The sequence below is a fragment of the Lissotriton helveticus genome, chromosome 10 (genome assembly GCF_964261635.1).
Source record: "Lissotriton helveticus chromosome 10, aLisHel1.1, whole genome shotgun sequence".
NCBI lineage: Eukaryota > Metazoa > Chordata > Amphibia > Caudata > Salamandridae > Lissotriton > Lissotriton helveticus.
The window spans coordinates 520,589,165-520,609,242 of NC_136071.1; the positions used below are offsets into that span (position 1 = coordinate 520,589,165).

Sequence of the window (20,078 nt, forward strand, 5' to 3'; positions counted from 1 at the left end):
TACATCTACACACATAAAACAATAACATAAATAAAAAGTAAATAATTATGTTTAATACATTTAAAAATTAAATATACTTTCAATATTTTTAAAATTGATTATATACTACATTATCTAAAATAATACAAAAAATATTAAATAGCTAAAGAAATAAAACTACTATTCAAAGTCCCCAAAAAAACTACAGTAATGAAAATGTTGAATAGCGTAGGGCTTAAAATTACTATTCCCACTCCAGAAAATGCAACTGTAGTGAAAGCGTTGGATAGCGTAGGGGTAAAAACTACTATTCCCACTATAGAATGTGCAAAAGTAGGGAAATCGTTGGATAGCATAGGGGTAAAAATTACTAATCCAACTCCAGAAAGTGCAACAGTAGGGAAAGCGTTGGATAGCGTAGGGGTCAAAATTATTATTCCCACTCCAGAGATTGCAACAGTAGGGAAAGCGTTGGATAGCGTTGGGGTAAAAATTACTATTCCAACTCCAGAGAGTGCAACATTAGGGAAAGCATTGGATAGCGTAGGGCTAAACATTACTATTCCTACTCCACAGAGTGCAACAGTAGGGAAACCGTTGGATAGCGTAGGGCTAAAATGTATTATTCCCACACCAGAGAGTGCAACAGTAGGGAAAGTGTTGGATAGCGTAGGGGTAAAAATTACTATTCCAACTCCAGAGAGTGCAACAGTAGGGAAAGCGTTGGATAGCGTAGGGGTAAAAATTACTATTCCAACTCCAGAGAGTGCAACAGTAGGGAAAGCGTTGGATAGCATAGGGGTAAAAATTACTATTCCAACTCCAGAGAGTGCAACAGTAGAGAAAGTGTTGGATACCGTAAAAGTTAAATATAACATACTTATAAATAAAGTTTTTATTTAAAATAATTAATAATTTTATTTTTAAATAACTCTACATCATTTACAAATACCCATTAATAATTATTAAAAACATAATTACAAATGAATAATTAATTAACAATAAATTAACAATAAATAACAATATTAATTATTATACTACAATACTGGGAGAGGAGGCTGAGAATGTGTTTTTAAACACGACTGAATTCACTTATTTTAAACACACGAGATTTAAGACGTTGGAAGCTGCATACAGGGTGTGGAAAGGGGTGGCTAAAAAATTTGGTTTAGGTAGATTCAATAACTATACGAGACTGTATACAAGCTGCTCACTGCCAAGGGACATCTTTAAGGATGCCACTATGCATGATTGGTACAAGAAGGGCATAGTGAAAATAGGGAATCTGCTGGACAGTCAGGGCAACATGTTACAGTTTGGGTCACTCAAAATGAAATTTGGAATAGAGCAAAATAGTTTCTACAAATATCTTCAAGCCAGGAGTTTTCTAACACAAAAACAAGGTGGCCCGGCTGGGATGGGGCAATGCAAAATCATGGAATACATAGAAACAACTAGTAAATGTACGATAAGACAACTATATGCTGAATTGAAAGAAAACAAATCAGATGAAAGGGCGAAATACTCCCAAAAATGGATAGAAAAACTGGGATCAAGTTCAGAAACTTTTCAGGAGTCATTGGATTTGGGCAGAACAGTGTTATGCTCAGCAACCCTCCAATCACAGCATTTTAAAACAGTCTTTTCACTTTATCATACCCTGGCTAGAATTGCCCAGTGGGGTGGTACGGCGGGAATAACATGCCCACGATGTAATGCGAACGGGGCAGACATTGTACATATGTTCTCGCAGTGCCCACAATTGTTTACTTTGAAAATGGCCATAGAAGAGTTTTTTGACAAAACACTAAGGTTTAAGATTAAACTTATAGATGAACTAATTATTCTAGGGGTGGTAGACACGGCAGAAGCTACGTCAGTAGAGTTTATTTTTGTTTCAATGGCAGTGTATCGCATCTGCATAGCAAGGAACTGGCTGAACAAGGCTCCCCCACTATTTGCAGATTGGATTGCTAGCCTTCTCACTATATACAATCTAGAAAAAGCAATATATGAGAGGAAAGGCAGAAGGGCTAAGGCATTAGGGAAAAGAATTTGGCAACCTATTCTGAGGTGGAAAAACAGCAGGATAAACCTTGAATAATATAAGGAAAAGTGTGATATAACATGTATTCCATATTCGTTTGTTGGTTCAATTCTTTTCGTTATAATGATATGAAATGTATATACAATTACCTGAGAAATTGGAATGTGCTGTAAACATATGATGGAATATTAGGAAAATTCTTGGAAAATTTAATAAATATATAAAAAAAAAAATGATTAATTAATAAATATTAATTACCAAATAATAAATATTGAACATATTTTTCATACCAAAAACATATTAATTACTAAAAATTGTATAACACATAAAGATATTAAACAATTAAATGATTTTTTATACCAAAAAATACTTTATAAAACATTACTTACCAATTAATAAAAAAAGTCCAATTAATAAAAATGAATTACCAATTAAAAATATGAATTGTCAATTAAAAAAATGTATTACTAATTACAAAAATTAATTATCAATTACAAAAATGAATTGCCAATTAAAAACATTAATTACCAATTAAAAAATTAATTACAAATAAAAAAGATTTACCAATTAATAATTAATAATACAAAAATGATCAATACCAATAAGTAAAAATAAATCATTACTTAATTACAATTAAATTACTTCCCACCCAATTCCCCTATAAACCCACAACCCGCTACAGAACTTAAACACAAAAATTAACTAAAATTAATTTATAAGTCCTAAAAATTAATAATTAATTTAGTATAATTAAATTACTTCCCACCCTATTCCCCTTTAAAACCACATCCCGCTCCGGTACTAAAACACATCATTTACTTAAAAATAACATTATTAACATGAAAAAATAGTATACATATAATTTAAAACCAGTAGAATACTTAACAAAAAACATATAGCACATACATATTAAATACATAATAAAATACATAACAATAATACAAATATTGATATTAGTAACATCGAGATTAGTAACATCGATATATTTGATATCGATATTACTAACTTCGATATTACTTACATCGATATAAAAAAAATCGATATTACTTACCTTAGAGTCGATATTCTGTCCAACGATATTCTTGACCTCGATATTCTTTACGTTCGATATTTCAAACTCGATATTTCTGTGGGTCGATATTTCGGAATCGATATTTAGACTGTGCACCCTCCTGAACACCCTTTCACTCACTAAACACACCACTGAGATATGGGACCTATTGCATGACCTAGTTCCAGAGCTGCTCTTCCTCACAGAAACATACTTAAACCCAAATTCTGCACCGGACATTGCTACAGCCAACCACACCGGCTACAAGATCGTGAGGCAAGACTGTCATCACAAGCCAAGAGGTGGACTCACCACCATATTCAAAGACACCATCAGCTGCACCACCTACACAGGCACCCCAACCAGCTACACGGAATATCTCACAATCAAGATACGCATAATAGCCAAAGACTTCTCCCTGGACACAACCCTTGTATACTGACTACCTGGACCCCACACCAGTTTCACCAGCTACATCACAGACTTCGTCACACTCCTTATCATCACCTTAACTTTCACTTAGAAGACTGCACGACTTAAACTCTACGGCCCTTCTAAAAAACACCTTTAACTTCAGCCTCACCCAGGATATTACCAAACCCACCCACACTGTGAGACACTTATTGGAGCCAATTTTTCCTCAACCAGCAACATCACAATCAAAAAGCCAGCAAATATGATCAGGACATACCACGCCCTCATCAGTTTCACCCATCCAGCACCACCATAGACCTACTACCACCAACGTTGCCCTCTGCATCTGGAAAAGCATCACAGCAGAGGAGTTCGGGTCCAACCTCTTTGGGCAGAGATCTAAGCTCACCAGCAACTTGCTGAAAACCATCAAGCACGTCAACCGCTGTATTATTGCATGCGTTGACACCCTGGCTCACCTCAAGCCCAATCCAATGGCAAGACCCAGACCAAGGGCCAGCTTGTACACAGAGGAACTGCAGCTGACAAAAACCCACTGAAAGCAATAGAAGAGAAAAAGGACACCAAGTCAAAATACCACAGATATAAAGACATTTTCAAATCTGCCCTGAAACGCTACCACCTGCAGACATGGAACAACATCGCAAAGCTTTTGCTGATTGCATCACTGCTGGCACTAACAGCAGCAAGGAAATCTTAACGGTCATAAAAGATTTCACCGTGCCTCATGACGCCTCCAGCAACATCGCCCACACGCAAGACCCTTGCATCAAGCTCTCGGAATTCTTCTGTTACAAAATCACCTCCAAATAGGGCAACTTCAACCCTCAACCACACCTCATCACCATTGCAACTCAACTTCCCATGACAGCTGAAGAATGAACGCTGACCTCATGGCCCACTGTTACCACTGTCGAAACCGCTGCTAACATGAAGACCATCCACTTGGGGCCCCATCTGACCCTTGCCCTCACCAGGCCTCCACCAAAGGATTGCTACAGATCAACGACGTACTAACACCCATCCTCAAGGCCTCCTTTGACATTCCCGGACACTTGAAAAAATGCCACTGTCATACTCCTGCTCAAGAAACCATCTGCTGATTCATTCACTGTTTCCAGCTACAGACCCATGTCCCTCCTACCATACCCGACAAAGGTCTTCAAGAAACTAATCAACCAATGCCTCATTGACCACCTCAACAATCACCGGCTCCGTTTTTATAACATATTTTTATTGTCATTTATCAGCTTTATATCAAACATGTAACATCTATGTTTAACCCCATGTGCGCTGCGGGTTTTCCCGCTGTGCGCTGACTTTTTTAAAAAGCCGCGGTTCATGACGAGCTCAGCTCGTCATGAGCGTACGACAGGCGTAACTCATGATGAGCTGAGCTCGTCATGAGCGTGGAAGGGGTTAAGGTTACTTTTGCCATCGTCTAGTACATTCTTCAGTCAACTCTCCATTGTTCCCATTATGTATATGATTTTTCTTATTTCTACATGCATTCTGTATGACCACCCCCCTCAGTTTTACAGCAAAGCCGAAAATCGTTAAACAGTATTTTCGTCTGAAGGAAATTCCCATGGAGTCCAGTCTCCATTTCCAAGCAATGAAAGTATCAATAATCTGTTCATGGGCTCATGTAACTGACTTAGAACAACCAGCAGCCCCTTGACATCACACTGTCCGGATTAAGGCACAACCACAGTACAGAATCAACACTCATTGCCGCCACATATGACATCGGCATGGTCTTTGATAGAGAAGACACAGCAGCCCTCATTCCCTGGACCTCTGTGCAGCATTTGACATGGTCTCATACTCAAGCTGTAATCCTTTGCATTTTACTCCTCTGAAGCCAGAAGACTCATCCGCAGGATGCTTCAAGGTTTACCACTTGGCTCCACCCTTTTCAAAGCATATATGATCCCTCTGGCCAACTTCATCCGTGGATAGCAACATCTATTCTCCTATGCCGATGATATACAACTTTTACTCTCTCCTTCTCAGACAAGACCGCCAACATAAGAAACAAGTTCACCTCTTCATTACAGAAGTCGCTACCTGAATAAAAGCCAACTGTCTCAAGCTCAGCACGGACAAGTCAGAAGAAGTGATCTTTAGCGAGAACACTTCACCATGGTGGCTGACTGAACTCAGACCCACTACCACAGCCAGCACCAATGCCAGGAACCTCAGAATCATCATAGATAGCACATTGGACATGACCACTCAAATCAACGCTGTCACTGCATCCTGTTTCCACAGCCTGAATATGCTGAGGAAGATCGTTAAATGGCTCCCAATCAACACTAATAGAATTGTAAATCACGGACTAGTTACCAGCAAGTTGGGCTACAGATTACCAGGTAGCTCACCTGAAGACTACAAACCATCCAGAATTCGGCTACAGATTACCAGGTAGCTCACCTGAAGACTACAAACCATCCAGAATTCGGCAGCTAGACTCATTCTCAATCTTCCACACAGAACCTGCATCACACCATACCTTGGGGAGTTCCACTGGCTCCCAATACACAAATGTGCTTATTTCAGACTCCTCACACACATTCACGGCACTACACAACTTAGTCCCCACCTACCTAAACAGTTGCATCTCCTTACACCAACCATGCAGACACCCTCACTCCACAGGACTCCAGCTCGCACATATCCCACAATACACAGAGCCAGTTCAGGAGGTTGGGCATTCTCATATAATGCTCCTAAAGCGTGGAACAACCACCCACTCCACAGCAGCACCTCCTCCTTCTATTTTCAATTTGAAGAGGTAGACATGGCTTTTCAATTAACCAGCCTCCCGTAGGCAGGGCTCGGCACACAGACTGCTCAGTGCCAGGATACCCTTGTTGGTGATAGTGCGCTTTACAAATGCACATAACATAACACGTCTGCAAATTGGGACAGTTTTTAACTTTTAAGGACACTTTGTAGAAGTGTCTTCCAATGTATAGAGGACTTATGGATTAGAACTTGCTACAGGCAATGTTTGTTTTGATATAGGGGAAAACAGCTGAAAAAACCGGCCCACACACAGCCGGAAAAATGCCCACGCTGTCTGATCCGGAGTGTAGCTGCAGGGGGTGGGGTTTGGGGTGATAGCTTCCCCCCCCTCAATAAATGTATTCTCTGATACATAGGGCCCCATTAGGATGGCGGGCGGATCGCCGGCCTGGCGGGGGCGATCCGCCCACCATCCGTGCCGGAATGACCCCCCGCCATATTATCATGGCTGGGGGTTCCGCGGCAGACGGAAAGAACGTCCGCCGCTTTATGCCCGGTCGACATGTTGGGCCGGCGGAAAAGGGTTCTATATGGTGGCAGTGTCTATCAGACCCCACCAGCCATATTAGAATGGGCATTTTACAATGCCTTTCTGTGGCGGCATTGCTGCCACAGAAAGGCATGCGGAGTCTGCTTTGGGGGCCCGTTGCGGGCCCCCAGGGACTCCGGGGGGTAGGTGTGTAAGCCCCTGCAGTTCCATGCACAACATGGCAGGCACCGAGCGGTGCCTGCCATGTTATGCATGGAAGTGCACAGCATGCCTTCCTGGCATTGTGGCAGGTGGTCCTGAGTGCACTGCCCGCCACAATGTCAGGAATGCTGGATGCGCCCGCCACTGTGGCGGATGCATCCAAATTGCAGGCACGGGACCCCCGCCCTTATGGCGGGCCGTCACTTTCTACGATGGCTGCCCGTCATCCTAATGGGCCCCATAGTTGGGCCCATGTGCTTTCAGTCAGCTATTGTGAGCTGTCGGTCAGATTTCAGAATTCATACACACAGGCAAAACGCACACTCTCACTCTCTGCTTTGAAAGTCTTCAAAAATATTTGTTATTTAACTAAATATTGTGTTTTCTCTCGTAGTACTCCTACCAATCCGCATTCCCCTCCCTTTCCACTGCCCATTAGGCCTCTCTCATGCGCCCTGCTTGTAATATTATGTATTTAAACATTATATGATAGCCTGATTGTCGGAAAATCTAAAGCGTTCCCCTCCTCTCTCTCCCTTCGCCAGGTTTACTGACCAATTTACACGCACCCCTGTGTCGGATTACCTTTTAGGCCAGTCTCAACCTGGCTGCGTGTCAGCTATACCCACTCTAGTGTTCACTGTTCCGAATATGCCACTCTTAAATTCTGAGAAGCTTTTCGCTGCAAATCTCTGCAGGACGTCGCGGCCACTTGAGGGCGCTGCTGTACAGTGAAACGCTTCGGAGCCTGCAGCCGAGACCGCTTTGCCTCGCTCCGCTTAAACATGAAATAGATTTATTGAAGAGACAAATGCAATACTCTGCAAACCCGGCGCCAGCTGATACGAGCTCTTTCTCTGGCGAGGCGATGAAGAGCGGCTGGATGGCCCTGATATGCAGCTTGTAGGATTAAAGCGGCACAATATGTCTGTTGGAAATAATGGATTATCATGATCTCGCTGGATGCAATACATTTTATTTATTTGATGTTGTTTTATTGGGAGCAGTTATGCAGCACGGATCTGACCCAGAGGTGCAGCGGAGCGCTTCAGAGATATGAAATATAAGGGCAGGGCGTGTGCAGTCCGGGGGTGAATACAGAGTGGTGTTGAGGGGGAGGATGAATGTTGGGGGGCAGTGGAGTCAGTGGACGAGAGGGATGAGACGAGTTTAGTTGTTAGATCTGAAAGCGTGTCAAGGCAAAGAGCTGGGGGTCAGTTCATTCCCTTGTTGTTACAAGGCTTGCTTTTTGTTTTATTTTCGAGCCTGCTGGATTTGCAGCCTTGCAATGGATCATCTGCAGTTGTGCTAATTTTTTAGGCATATAAACTGTCTTTGCGAGATAGTCTGGAAGCCGGAATTGTTTCGTTCAAGCGAAAAATCAACGTTCCCACCTTATGGTGATTTGTTTTCCCTGCGAGTCAAGGCCGTTTTCTGGCCTAGGCAGAGCATGTGCTCTTTTTTAAAGACCTTTTGTTTTGTGTCACGGGGTCAGAGACCGCCAGTTGCTTACCATTGGTTGGCTTCGTTGTCACTCTCATGTGTTTGCTTCCTGCTTTGCTGCCATAGGCTTCCTTCCTCTTCGAGTGTTTGTCCCTCACCCGGAGCATGGATGCGCATGACGTGTCCTTCCACTGCTCATTTTTTTATGACGCTGCTTTTTTCTTTGGGTTTAAGCACCCTACCGCTGGGTACCTCAGCTCTGAATAACTCCCCTGTTCGCAAGTTGTTGTTCCGACTTGCGGAGTAATGGTATGCGGAATCACAACGCGGTCGTTGTAACGACCGCGTTGTGATTCCCTGCGGGGAAAAAGACTGCGGGATAACGACATACATTCGCATGCAGATGAATGTATGTCGTTATCCCGCAGTCTTTTTCCCCGCAGGGAATCATAACGCGGTCGTTACAACGACCGCGTTGTGATTACGCATACCATTACTCCGCAAGTCAGAACAACGACTTACGGAGGCGGGGCGCTGGATGTTGGAATAGTATAATTTACTATTCCAACTCCAGTCTGTGCGAACACTAGGGAAGGTGTTGGATTTTAAATCCAACACCGCCCCCTCCGCAAGTTGTTGTTCTGACTTGCGGAGTAATGGTATGCTGAATTACAACGCCGTCGTTGTAACAACCGTGTTGTGATTCCCTGCAGGGAAAAAGTTTCATGGTAAAAGTTGGTTACCTCTGCATGCTTTTCTTCCTTCCATTGACGTGTTTGCGTTCCCCACCCTCGCTCCCTCTCTTCCTCTGTTTCTTGGCCGTGATGGATGCCCCTTCCCACTTTCCCTCCGTTGTCCGTGTTTGCTTTACCCCCTCAATCCCTCTGTTCCTTGCCCATGATGGATTGCCCCGCTCCCATTCGCCCTCCCTCTTTCCCTTGTCCATGTTGCCCTGACCCCTGCCACGCTCCGTTATCCGTGTTTGCCTCCCCACCTGCCATAACTAAAAAGCTTTGGCAAAGCCAACAGGCCTCGCCTTTGTGACAGTAGACTCTACCATTGCCTTGAGCATGCTGGCTGGGCACATTTGGCAGGAGAGTGATTACATGTTAAAGCATGCCAGAAAGAAGAGTTAGTAAATGCTGTTCAAAGAAAATTCTCAGCCAGCAGAAAGCAATCTGCATATGAAAGACAAGCAGGCAATAACACACACATGCAACGGAAACGGAATACACGCACAAAGTGATAAGTGGAAGGTTGCAACGCTCTTCCTCAGAGCCTCCACTATTGAACAGACTATCAATCAGAAGGTACGAATCTACAAAGTGCACCACCAGTGCCAAGAAGCCAAGTAAATGGAGAATAGTGCAAATAACTCACGGTATCCCTTCAGTGTCTTCTTTGCCTCAGCCTGGGTGCAGCAGCATTTCATGTTTCTTATAGCCGGAGAGCGAGGCTCCTGTAGCCTCCTCTCGGCTGCAGTAGCTCTGATGCCCCTGCCTTGGCCACGTACCTACTGGTGCTTACCTGGTGCCTCCAGTGTTGTGCTGGATGATCACACTGATGAGTGAGGCCAGACAGCCTCCTACTCCCGCCCTGGCACTGTTACCTTGCCATCCGCTTCTTGCTGCAGCAGCTGTGGGAGCAGGCCTGGCCTGCCGCGGCTGCCTGTGGTGCCAGAGCTGAGGAATGGAGAGAGGCATGGAGGGAGGAGGCACTGGGCAGGATCGGGCAGCTGCAAGGCATGCCTGGGTTAGCAGCAAGGGAAGGAGAGAATGCCGCCCATGAATCACATCGCCGCGGGAGAGGGGTTCATGGTAGGAGCCTGTGCTAAAATCTCTGAAGTAATATAGAGCTGCTAAAAGTGGGAAGAGGACAGTCAGGGCTGGGCAGAACTTAGCCCCCATCAGACTTAAGTAGGAGAGTTAGTGTTGAGGAGAAGCCTCACTCGATGGTATATGAGGAAATTGGGCTGCCGGGGTGGAGAAGATGAGGAGGCATCCCATAGTGAAGCCCGAGAATGAGAGAGGATTGAGTTGGTAGTTAGAAACTATTTAGAGGATGAACAGTGAAAGCAGTGTGCAGAAATAAAGAAAGGCACGCGGCCATGCTGTGTGACTAGATTAAGTCAATATAATTACCCATCCGAAACAAAGCGGACGTCCCTGAACTGGGCGCCGTGCTTCCACACAACCAAAGCAAACAAGAAAAGAGTGCACAAAGGCCTTTAAATTAAAAAGAAGAGTACGACCACAGTAACAGGGGCTGTAGCCTGGGAGGGTCAGAAACACTAAAAGGTAGGAGTAACTAAACATATCCACCAATCAAAAGCAGCCCTTTATGAAGGGCATTAACAGGAACCAATAGAAAACATAGGCGGGGCTTCAAGCTCATATTCAGATACTACATGCCTCGCAGGGCAGCGCATGCACTCTGCTAAGCTCGACCTAAAAAGGGCTATGACGCTGACACAGCTGGCCACGTCTCTGTGGGTTTTTTCCACACACCCTCTGACCTCTGTGTTGGTTCCTGCCCTCTCTCCCACCAGCAGTACAAATAAATACTAGCTGCGTCACATCGGATTTTTATTTTTTTACAACTTTCAGCCAATCTGCACCACAGCTGCACTCCTGTACACCATGGCTAACAAAACACTGACAAAGCCCATACCTCATGTAGGTCGGGGTCTGTTGTATTTGCCAATGCCTGCTTGCCTTTTGCTGCTTGGGACATCCATTCATACCTCACATGGCAGTCCTGGGCAGGGAAGTCAAATGACGGTTGCCTTGCTCTAAATAGGCTGACAGGCTGCCGAACCAGAGCTTTTCAACAGCAGAGCCAATTGAACACCACTTCGAGAAACCTAGTCTTTCTGTCATCTCACTTCTAAATGAGGCAAGGAACAGCACGTTTTGCAGTTTGGGCTGCCAGTTTGCCATGAGACTTCGACTCCACCAAACAAAGTCATAAGCTGTTCTTTGTCTGACGGGAGTCTTTGTGACTACCTGTTTATTTGCTTTTTAAATGGTGCGCCATGGGCAGAATCTATACTGGAAAGACTGAAGCAACTGATGGCTCTCTGTATGCCCCAGGGGCTTAATTATGTCAGCCCTTGCCCCACTTTTTCAGGGTCAAGATAAGGCTTATGTTAAGGGATACGATTTGTCAGATATTTAGGGAAGGTAGTCACTGTTAGGTGATAGAGCCGGTTTTGAGATTAGATGGATTTATTTTTTTTTATGTCATTTTTTTTAATGACATACCTTTTTGTTGGCATTTAAAGACGTGGCAAAAACAACACCAACATATCGAAGAGAAATATTTGTTATGAAACCCACCTGCATAAAGTTCCTATTTCCTCTCTCTACCCCTCAGCACACCTTTCCTCTTTCCTTTGCATGAAAAGAATGTCTGCGTTCACAGACGGTTCTACACACAAGAGATCTAAATCGACGTGCGTTGCCAGGCCACAGACAAACAGCTTGTGAGGCAGAAGGTTAAACAGTCTCAGGCTGTGTGGCCCACTGAAATATGTTTTGTTCAACCAAATATATTGGAGCACACGCCATTATGAATAAATATCTTGTTTCATTAATGTGGTGTGCTGTATCTTCCATCACCAAAGGATGCCTTATTTTTCCTCAAACAGCCTTTAGAGAGAATTGTGTCCCCTTTTTAAGAGAGCTGCTATAACCAGTTTAGTTGTTGTCAAGAGGTGTTTATAACCAGTTTTGTTGTTGTCTAGAGGTTTTTTTATAAGGTTTCCTCTTGTCTTATCAGATATAGATCCCTCTGAGTGTACCCCAGACAAGGTTGGAGTGGGATAAAAAATCGGCCCGGGCACGCCAAAAAAAAGTGGCCCATATTTGAATAATGCCTTTCCACAAAACACTGCTTCGGCGAAATTTTATTTTTTTAAAAAGGGGGGGAGGCGGTAAAAAAAATGCACTGGTGAAACACACCTGAAAACAAGTGAGGCCTATCTGGGTAGTTAATATGATCTACTATAATATCACACCCCATTCCGTCTCTTACCACCACATCATAATGTACATATATAATTACTGTTAACAGTTCGGAAAGTGAGCTTAATAAATGGAGGTAATGAGAGTAATTGTGAACTTCCCTTGGAATGCAGTGGGTAGGCCTGTAAAGAGGATTTGATAATATTGGCATGCACTATATATTGTATGCACTATAGTAACCCACCACCGTGTAAGGTACCGTCTAAAGAGTATCTTGCAACACACCTCCTTTTACTGCACACAAATTGAGGTCGTAGTAGCTCTTCCCATGTCATCCTCGACGTGGGTATCAGAATTTCTCTTGCTAAATCTTTTTTTCATTGTTTTAGGAATGAAAGCTTCTTACTTCACTGCCTCCCTCAAGCATCAAGGATAAGAGGCCGGTAAAGTGCTTTTCTCTTCAGAATTTCTTTTCTTATTCAGTAATTTATTCAAACAATAAAGTGCTTCCACAGATGACACTTCAAATAGCACTCAATGGATAAAAAAGCATGAATACACTACAATGCGAAAAGCATGGATTGCGTTCTAGTTTTTTCAGAGGCCTTCTTCGCTCTCGTGGCTACCCTCTTTCGTTGTTTTATTCAATGCCCAATGACACAGCTGGCTATAGGAAAGCATGTCACTTTCAGTCACGGCAAAATGATTCAGTCAGTTCCTAAAGGGTTCAGTTTCAGTATTTGCAAACAGCTCCCTGATCTGCAAGCGTACCATTTACAAAATGCTCCATCCTCTCTTGCCAAAATAATTTCATCATTTTTGAAAATAGGGATTTGAGGTGAAATGTGTTAGAGGCCCCCTTTCCTAAAGAACCTGTCCCAGATATCCAGTGTGAGTCCTGATATTGGTCACCGTCCATGTCCTTTCTCCTTAGCAGCATGGTGCATATCTGTGGTATGTGTGCCTCGAAGCTACAAGACCTTGGCTGAGCGGTCAATATCTCACTCATATATATATATATATATATATACAGATGCAGACTGCTTCGAAGGACCTAATTCGGTCTGGGTGTGCCAAGCAACACATCCAAAAGGGATGCAGCAAGCGCAACCATGCCACCATACATTATGTTCCCCATAGGTAAATGTTCTCATTGTCTTCGTAATTCAGGTAGTTTAGATCTCGTGATCAACACTGGGACCGCCTTGTTTAGGTAAGGAGAGTTGGGACTATGTTGAGTTTAACACTGGTTATTTTACCCAACCTCGAGAATGCCCCATTTTTTGTCAATAGCAGTGGTCTGTTTCAATCACTCTGAAGGTCATTGGGTAATACTGGCCATAGACATAATAATATGTCGGGTTAATATGGACTTCCTCGTAATTGATGCACTGGACTGACCTTTTATTAAGGAGTCTCTCCATTGTCCGCTTATTTTGATTATATTTAAGGATCTATTTAAGAATATCAGTTTCTCTAATTCATTTTAAACTACTGGAATAACTCACCCACATGCAAGAAATGCCAGAAAGCCTTTTTGGTTCACTGGTATTACTAGGCTGCTGTTTGCAAACAGCCTTGCTTTGGGAGTGTTGCAAGCCTGCTTTAAGGTTTAATCAACCATGGAAATCTGTGCTTGATCTTCAGATCCTTCTCTTCTGCCGCTAAACAGATCCTAACATCCTGCTTTACTTTGCTGATTCCTGCCCCAAGAAAGTAGGGTTCCTTCATTGACACCTCCAAAGCTTCCCAGATCCCATCTTTTCCAATCGCCCACTATTATTTATCTCAGAAATGTCTTGTTACTCTTGTACCAGGGATACAATAACCAAACCCCTCAGCAGTTCTCCACATACTTGGATGTTTTCCCTGGGGTGTCATTTGCAGTCTAGTTTTTCTGGTACTGATCAGAGAGGAAGAGATGCCTCATCGCCACCGCAGACTGGCGAAGTAGTGAGAGAGAAGCTTGACAAGGTCTATTCAATTTGCAAATAAAACTAATGGGTATAAGTGCCGAATGAGTCACTCTCCCCAGGGTAAACGTGATTCCACACACGAAGAGGGTCTGGTATGGAATACGAAATACACAGTTCATTTAATCAGTGCTTGATGAAAGCATGCCATCCTGTCTACTGATGATATGACATTCGTGACGTTTTGGCAGCCATTTTCTGTCTAGCTGGATTTTGCAGTCCTGTATTGTTTTGCTAAGTTTTTCCCGGGCAGCACATTCCGATCATATCACACATGGAATTTGGAGAACAAATGGGCCTGGATCCACAGTGAAGCTATATTAGAACATTATGTACCAGGCAGCACTAGTTGTATATCAGTTCATATAACACACCACAACATCATACCACTACATAGAATCTACTCTTTTGAAATTACCATTTCTTAGAGAACCCCTAAACTGAATAAACTGAGTACAAGAGGAAGTGTGATAACCTCGAACCTAATCCCTAAAATGTAACCTTACTTTAAGCCTAACTCAGTGCCTAAAATTGACATTAACCCTAGTAGTAAGCCCAGTCCTACATTTTAGCTTCACACAAGGCCTAACCCTTAACCTACGGCTGCGCAGACCCACACCTTAGACACAATGCAAACCATAACCCTTGCTGTAAAACCAGTGGTTAAGTTGTAACAGTGCCAAGGCCCAAGGAATTTTACAGGAAGCCACTGAAGATTGCACCACCAACTGCGCCTGCCATTGCTTCCAAATGTCATCACTTTCCTACAAAGGTGACTATTAGGACTATTCCAGGTCACATCCAGTTGTCCTACATGAACTGGTATTGTATATATCTGTCTATTGAATTGAAAAATGCCTGGTCATGTTCTGTATTCAAAAACAGGGAAATGAGGGGGCGTGGCCAACCGCCCTACAAGATGGCTGCTTAGTAGAGCAGCTCGTGCCAGCCATCGGCTCAGTCCCTTAAATACCTGGCACAATATCCATGCCCAGTGGCGAACAGACCTCAGATCTGCAATCTGTATTCCACAGAAAAACCAGTGCATCAAATATTTTTTATTTGTGATACTCCAGGAGCGGAATTACGTTAGGGCCTGTGCGATAAGGTAAGGCCTCGACCTCACGTACGAGACTGACCGCGGCTATGTCTGCCGGCAAGGGGGTGAGGTTGATCTGTGGAGCTCGCTGGCTCTCATCAGAGATGCCCTGAGGTGGAGAAGTCCATAACCCCTCCTGGGCCCTGCACCAGATAAAGTTGGTGTGATGGAGCACCAGGGAGACTCAGCAGTATGTGAGGGATGCAGCGCAACTGACTACAGCCCCAAGTGGCATGCTCCTGAGGGCTGTCGCGCAGTAGCATTGGAGGGAAGATGAGCTGTGGGGGCCTGTGACAAGCGACATGGAGATGTTCTTCAGGCTGACTCACAGCGGAGTGCAAGAACGAGCCTCTGCATCGGGAGAGTCCCTGTGATAGGTGCAGCGGGCTCTGGAGAGGGACGAAGCCTTGTGTGATGGGCCGTGAAGAACGCAGACCTGCAGTAGAGTGAGCTTATTACTGCCCACGGACAGTGTGCCCAAAAGGGGGGGGGGAGTAATTGCCAAAACAGTATAATAGGTGGAGGAGGCCCAATACATATTCAAGATATCGGGCTCCTCACTGGGCCACTGAAAGACAGTCTTCCTTGCCCCTCTGCGTCCTAAATGAGCAGTGGTGAGGCGTTTGACTGTCCTTGATATCCTGCAGGGCACCTGTTGTGAAGGTAGGAGTGACGCGGAGTCTGGACCCTCAGACCCACATTGAAGCCTCTAGGCCTGGCCTAACCTTTGGGAGCCACTCAAATCGAGCCACCCAAGCAACTAACTGAAAGATCTTGGAGTCACTGTGGGTAACTACCTCCTCCTTTAATTCACTTCCCTAAACCGTGTGACATTGAAACAGTGCCAAAGCAGTCACAAAAGGTCAGGGTTTCTCACTGACAGTGGGGCATACAAAGGAAAAAAGGGCCCGTCAAGAGATGCTTGAGCAGGAAATCCATGAGCTAGGATCCAGCCTCACTGACACAGATCAAGTTGACTTACATCACAACTTTTAAAACAGAAGGAATAAAGAGACATCGCCATGGAAGCCACTAGGGCCAGCCTCCAAGCAACCCAGCATCGCCTCAATGAGGTGGGTGCCAGAGCAGGTAAACTTCTGACCTGGCTTGATAGGAGCGAAAGGGCTTACAGGTGGTTGCTAGAAATACAGTATGATGGGGGAGGGACAGACAGGGAGTGGCAAATGCCTTTGCGGCCTACTATACACACTTTTGCTCCCCAGCGCTCACTATCATGGCGGAAGAGTCTTTTGAACTGCCGATGATGTTCAGCTCACAGGTCTTTCGCAATCGAATAGAGCACTTACGAAAAGTGAAGTCGTGCAGGCAATCTGTGACTTGAACTCTGGCAAAGTAGTGGGCCTTACTGGCGTACACATCGATCTTTACAAGTTCACGGCCTCTTGGATCGCACCCTTCCTCCTGCGAATGTTTATAAAAAGTCGCAAAACGGGCTCTCTGCCCAGAGATCAAATTTTGACCAGTATAGTGGTCATACATAAAGAAAGCAAACCTCCTGAGGACTGCGCCTCATATAGGCCTCTCTCATTGTTAAACGTGGAGGTTAAAAGTTTAGCAAAACTATTGGCTTCCCAGCTGGTTCGGGTAGTCAAGACATTGAGCCATCCGGATCAATCTGGATTTATGCTGGGGCTAAGCACCTCTCTTAATCTTCTTTGACTACATGATATCCTAGGTTGTGTAGCTGAGATACGTGAAGATGCCCTAGTGTTCTTGCTTGACGCATGTATGGCCTTCGATACGATTGAATGCCCATTCATGTCCTAAATCCAGGCCAGGCTGGGCTTCAGCCCGCAATTCATAGCATGGCTACGGCTCCTCTACGCTGAGCCCCTGGCCCAGGTCTTGGAGCCATTGGCAGCCTGGATTAGGTGTGACCCCTGAAAATAGGACTGAGGGGGCAGAGGATTGGGAAGACAAGATCACCCTCTATGCAGATGACACTCTACTTTACGTTTCAGATCCGGTCTCCACACTTGATAGAATCCTGCACATACTCACCTTGTTCCGTCTGGTCTGTATTCTGGCTACACCATCAACTGGAATAAATCCATGATTTATCTCCTTTACAGATGTGCACTATGCCTCCCCAGGGACTGTGCGGCTCGCATTATCGAAGAGGGTTTTTGCTACCTAGGGATCTATGGCACTACAGACCCAGACATCTTCTATAACCGCAACCTGAAGCCTCCACTTGTGCCCCTGAGAAGGGATGTCCAATATAGGGGAGCCCTGCCCCTGTCGCTTCACGGGAAAACCACCCTATTTAAAATGATGGCATTAACCCGCTTTCTCTATGCCCCTCAGATCTCACGCTACCCAGTCCTGGCATCCTATTTCCAGGAGACTGAAAGCATAACCCATACACTACTCTGGAATGGGGGCCCTGCACCAATAGCCACCCAAAAACTGTTGAGAACTGGTACGACGGTGGCATAGCCCTGCCTGACATACAAAAATACTATTGGGCAGCGCAACTCATTGCCATTAATCACTGGGTCCATCTTCCTGAAGAGAAGCCAGCCTATTGAATGGACCTGCAGGCTATGCAACCTGGGGGCTACCTCGGGGCTATTTTAGGGGGTGTGCGCACCACAACCTTCCTGGGACACATTGCAGTTGAACTCATCCTCTGCCTCAAAACACTGAATGCTTTGGGCTGGCGTGATAGGATTGCGCAGGCAACACCCCTGTGGGACACTGCACAACTAGGCACATTGGGGTCACAACGTGGCTTTGACAAATGGGACCTAATTGGCCCATCCAGAGTGGGAGACCTGGGGACACAGGGAGGGGTGATCCAGTTGGCAGAACTTCAAAGCGAGTAACAATTGTCAGCCTCTGAAACGTACCACTATCAGCAAATACGCCACGCATTGCAGAAGGAGTTGCCTGGGGAGGTGCTCCCTGAATCGTCGCCACTTGAGGACTGATTTGTTGACAGACCATATGCCCAAAAAGGCAATCTTCCTTACTTACAGTAAATTGATAATAATAACTCAACTGATACCCTAGCTCGGCAGCGGGAACAATGGGAGTGAGACCTCGAGGGCCTGGAGGATGATGTGGGACCAAAGGCTTTGCCATCCCCCGTGAGGTGGCCATAAGATCCAGGTTCCGACTAGTGCAATCAAAAATTCTGCACAGATGCTACTATGCATGTACTACTATGGTGAAGATGGGCAGAACAATGACTTCATTGTATCATAGGAAATGTGGCAAGGTAGGAACGTTTTTCTAAATGTTAGGAGCTGCCCAAGCAGTCAGCAGTACTGGGAGTCAGTGGTCTTATGCCTTATTGGTGTTTGTGAGAGTGCAATGGGGGCCTCAGCAAAGTGTTGTCTCTTGAATGTCTGGGATGTGACTAACCTTCCCCAAATGGACCAGATATAAATGACACTGGGGTTGATGATAGTGAAGCGCAATATTGCATAGGCATTGAGGGCCAAATGGGCACCGCAACTGGATGATTAGAAGAAAGACATGGACTGGTGCATGCTAGCCAAGAAACTGGTCTATGAGGGCGGGGGGGCAAGATTTGGGGGAAATTGAATAATCATCGGGGTGGGCTATGTGCCCCTGTTGAGAGTACCGATTTTGCTGCTGTATATCCGGAAGGCCCAGGCTCTGCTGCCGCCTTGAACTGTTTGGGGGTCGGTGGGGGAACTGGGGGATTCAATGGGCTGAGGAGAGTTCGAATTTGTATGTCAGTGTCGTGATACTACAATGTATTATTTTTGGTCACAGTTTTCTTGTTGGCTTTATCTGCAATAAAAGGATATTTTAAAAGAACAGTGAGACAGGGCCAGCAAGTGGTGGACTGTCATAAGCAAGTGTTAAGCATTAAGCGCTGGTGCCCATCACTTGCAAACCCCGGCACAAATTTAGCATTGACTAAAATTAGCACTATCCCTTTCCCTATCTGTAAACCTAAAGCTAAGCAAAGACTCTAAGCTAACCACAAAACCTCCTAAACACCCTAACAGTAACCGCTACTCCAAACCTAACAATACCATTTACTCCAACTCTTACATTTGCACTTACCTCATTTGAAGAAGTGGCATTCTCAGAGGTGGTGATTTTGTTGTAGTGGTATATACAGATAGTGCATTGTTAGGTTCGGGAGCACACCAGCACCTCTCTCTGCGCTTCCTCTCAAATCTGCTCATATTTTAAAGTTGTAATCATTGTTATTAATTCTGTCGTGAGTGACTTCACCAAAGCTTTTCCCTTGTATATGCCCTTCTTTCGCGGATGAGTCCAATTAACCCCATGCATCCTGTTAGAAAATTAGTTGTCAAAAAAATGTTGCACTTTTGAGGTATCATTCAATGGCATTGGAAATCCCAGATTTTCACTGCAGCCAAATGGAAAAACCTTTGTAAACTGTCTTCCCCATGTGTGGTTTTAGCAGTTAATTCACTGGAAGACTTTCCAGAGTTTTTTTGAGGTGAGTAGTGAAGGATCATCACATTCTTTGTATGGAAAAGTTGAGTACAATGTATTATTTGTCTTTTGGCCTCACTTAGATCACCCTTTTCTTTGAACCCTGTGTTTCTCCAG

At 44.6% G+C, this 20,078-nt stretch overlaps 1 protein-coding gene across 2 annotated transcripts in view; it reads left to right on the forward strand.

Moving 5' to 3' along the window:
- Window positions 1-20,078, forward strand: part of DNAAF8 (dynein axonemal assembly factor 8) — a 1,081,381-nt gene that overhangs the window by 852,046 nt on the left and 209,257 nt on the right. The window lies entirely within an intron of this gene.